The sequence below is a fragment of the Saccopteryx bilineata genome, chromosome X (genome assembly GCF_036850765.1).
Source record: "Saccopteryx bilineata isolate mSacBil1 chromosome X, mSacBil1_pri_phased_curated, whole genome shotgun sequence".
Lineage (NCBI taxonomy): Eukaryota > Metazoa > Chordata > Mammalia > Chiroptera > Emballonuridae > Saccopteryx > Saccopteryx bilineata.
Window position 1 is genome coordinate 79,910,080 of NC_089502.1, and position 4,035 is coordinate 79,914,114.

The window sequence follows — 4,035 nt, forward strand, 5'->3', positions numbered from 1 at the left end:
TTTTTCTGAAGCTGGAAACAGGGAGAGACAGTCAGACAGACTCCCGCATGCGCCCGACCGGGATCCACCCGGCCCGCCCACCAGGGGCGGTGCTCTGCCCCCCAGGGGGGGGTGCTCTGCCCATCCTGGGCGTCGCCATATTGCGACCAGAGCCACTCTAGTGCCTGAGGCAGAGGCCACAGAGCCATGCCCAGCGCCCGGGCCATCTCTGCTCCAATGGAGCCTTGGCTGCAGGAGGGGAAGAGAGAGACAGAGAGGAAAGCGCGGCGGAGGGGTGGAGAAGCAAATGGGTGCTTCTCCTGTGTGCCCTGGCCGGGAATCGAACCCGGGTCCTCCGCACACTAGGCCGACGCTCTACCACTGAGCCAACCGGCCAGGGCCTAGGTTGCTTATTTGTTTTGTTGTCAGTTTCTTTGCTGTGCAAAAGCTATTTTGTTTGATATAGTCCCACTAATTTATTTTTGCCTTTACTTCCCTTGCCTTTGAGGTCAAATTCATAAATTGTTCTCTATGGCCAAGGTCCATGAGTTTAGTACCTATGTTTTCTTCTATGTAATTTATTGTTTCAGATCTTTTATTTAGGTCTTTGATTCATTTTGAATCAATTTTTATGCAGGGGGACAAGTTATATTCAAGTTTCATTCTTTTGCATGGGGCTTTCCAATTTTCCCAGCACCATTTATTGAAGAGGCTTTCTTTTCTCCATTTTGTGTTTTTTGGCCTCTTTTGTCAAAGATAATTTGTCCATATGTATGTGGTTTTATTTTTAGGCTCTCAATTCTATTCCATTGGTCTGTATGTTCGTTTCTCTGCCAATACCATGCTGTTTTGATTATCATGGCTCTGAGGTATAATTTGAAGTCAGCTAGTGTGATACCTTCAGCTTCATTCTTTTTTCTCAGTATTGCTTTGGCTATTCAGGGTTTTTTTTATGGTTTTATACAAACCTGGTGGTTTTTTTGTTCTATTTATTTAAAAATGACATTGGGATTTTAATGGGGATTGCATTACATTTGTATATTGCTTTGGGTAATATGGCTATTTTAATTATGTTGATTTTCCCAATCCATGAACATGGGATATTTTCCCATTTCATTGTGTCTTTTTCAATTTCTAATGCTTGGTAGTTTTCAGTATATAGGGCCTTCACATTCTTTGTTAAGTTTATTCTTAGGTATTTTATTTTTTTTGTTGTTGCTATTGTAAACAGGATTTCTTCTTTTTAGTTCACTTTCTGAAGTTTCATATAGGAAAGCTGTAGACTTTTGTATATTGGTTTTGTATACTGAAACTTTACTATATTGTTTTATTGTTTCTAATATTTATTCAGTAGAGTCTTTGGGGTTTTCTATAGACAGGATCATGTCATCTACAAAAACTGATACCTTTACTTCTTTCCCTATATGGATGCCTTTTATTTCTCTTGTCTGATTGCTCTGGCTAAAAATTTCAGAACTATGTTGAATAAGAGTGGAGAGAGTGAGAATCCTTGTTTTGTTCTTGATTTTATAGGGAAATACTTCATTTTTTGATAATTTAATATGATATTAGCTGATGGCTTTTCATATATGGCCTTTATTATGTCTAGGGACATTCCTTCTAAAGTCATATTGAGTATTTTAAACATAAATGGATTTGTATCTCATTGAATGCCTCTTCTGCATCTATTGATAAGATCATATGACTTTGGGCCTTTGTTTTGTTAATGTGGTATATAATGTTGATTTATTTCCATATGTTGAACTATCTTTGTGCTCCTGGAATGCTTCCGGGAGCACAAAATGTATTATTATTATTATTTATTTTTACAGAGAGAGAGAGAGAGAGAGAAGGATAGATAGGGACAGACAGACAGGAACAGAGAGAGATGAGAAGCATCAATCATTAGTTTTTTATTGTGACACCTTAGTTATTCATTGATTGCTTTCTCATATGTGCCTTGACCATGGGCCTTCAGCAGATCGAGTAACCCCTTGCTCAAGCCAGTGACCTTGGGTCCAAGCTGGTGAGCTTTGCTCAAACCAGATGAGCCTGTGCTCAAGCTGGAAACCTTGAGGTCTCGAACCTGGGTCCTCTGCATCCCAGTCCGATGCTCTATCCACCGCATCACCACTTGTTCAGGCCAAAATGTATTATTTTTTTAATGTGATTTTGTATTTGATTTTCGAGTATTTTGTTTAGGATTTTTACATCAGTATTCGTTAGAGATATTGGTCTGTAGTTTTCTTTTCCTTTTTTTTATTGTCCTTGCCAGGTTTTGGTAGCAGGGTTATGTTGGTCTCATAAAATGTATTAGGGAGTATTGCTTCTTATTTTATTTTTTGGAAGACTTTGAGAAGAATAGGTAGCAAATCTTTAAATGTTTGGTAGAATTCACTAGTGTAGCCCTCTGGTCCTGGACTTTTACGTTGGGGGAGGTTGTTGATAGTTGTTTCTTTCTACTCCCTGCTTATGGGTCTATTTAGGTTTTCCACTTCTTTGTGACTCAGTCTAGGAAAAATGTACAGTTCTAGGAACTTATTCATTTCTTCTAGATTGCTGAATTTAGTGGCATATAATCTTTCATAGTGTTCTAGTATATCTATGATGTCTGTGGTAATTTCTTTCTTTTTTACAGAGACAGAGAGAGAGTCAGAGAGAGGGATAGACAGGAACGGAGAGAGATGAGAAGCATTAATCATCAGTTTTTCATTGCGACACCTTAGTTGTTCATTGAATGCTTTCTCATATATGCCTTGACCGTGGGCCTTCAGCAGACCAAGTAACCCCTTACTCAAGCCAGCAACCTTGGGTCCAAGCTGGTGAGCTTTGCTCAAACCAGATGAGACTGTGCTCAAGCTGGCAACCTCAGGGTCTTGAACCTGGGTCCTCTGCATCCCAGTCCGATGCTCTATCTACTGCGCCACCACCTGGTCAGGCATCTGTGGTAATTTCTCATCTTTTATTTCAGATTTTGTTTACATGAGCCCTTCTCTTTTTTTCTTGGTGAGTCTGGCCAGTGGTTTGTCAATTTTATTGATCTTTTCAAAGAACCGGCTCTTTGTTATATTAACTTTTTCTAGTTTTTTTTTTGTTGTTGTTCTCCATTTCATTTAGTTCTCTATTTTTTTAGTATTTTTTTCTTCTACTGACTTTGGGTTGCCTTTGTTCTTCTTTTTCTAGTTTATTAGGATGTAATGTTAGGTTGTTTACTTGGGATTTCTTTTGTTTCTTGATATAAGACTATAATGATATAAACTTCCCTCTCATTAGTGCTTTTGCTGCATCCCAGTTTTGATATATTGTGTTGTCATATCTCAACAGACCAGGGGACCAGACACAGAGCACCTCTGTTCTTCAGGGGACAGACTGGATATAAAGAGCTTGCTGTTGAATCTTACTCTGCTACTCTTCATACCTGTGAGGTGAGGGAGGTAAGATCTGAGAGGTCTGAGGGCTGCACTTTGTTTTTCTGAGTCTCTGTGCTGAGTGTGGGTTACTAGCAGACCATGGGAACACTGGCCATGATCCTTCTTTCTACCATACAAAAAGAGACTGAGTTATATGACTGTAGAGAGAGAGAGAGAGACTTTTTCTACAATGTATACCCTATTAATCAGTGCCATTGTTCTTGTGTTGGAACCATCTTCACCCCTCATGCCATTAGCCAGGGGAACAGCACTAGCTTTATCTTGTCAAACCCTGAGACTCCACCTTACCAAGTTTACAACCAGCCGTGACATCTGCTGGAGGAGGCCAGACTGGGCCCACATTATTATCTTATAAAATTCTCAATAGGCACCACCATGATTTAGCCTTCTCTTCACACAGCTAAATCTTCTTTTTTAATTATAATTTTATTTTTTTAATGGGGCGACATCAATAAATCAGGATACATATATTCAAAGATCAACAAGTCCAGGTTATCTTGTCGTTCAATTATGTTGCATACCCATCACCCAAAGTCAGATTGTCCTCTGTCACCTTCTATCTAGTTTTCTTCGTGCCCCTCCCCCTCCCCCTTTCCCTCTCCCTTTCCACCTTCCCCCCGTACCA

General features: G+C 39.8%; 1 non-coding gene across 1 annotated transcript; it reads right to left on the minus strand.

The window, feature by feature from the left end:
* Positions 1 to 304: 304 nt before the first annotated feature.
* Positions 305 to 380, minus strand: TRNAT-AGU (transfer RNA threonine (anticodon AGU)). Its single transcript has one exon. It is a non-coding gene; the product is annotated as a tRNA-Thr (tRNA).
* Between the last annotated feature and the right edge of the window lie 3,655 nt (positions 381 to 4,035).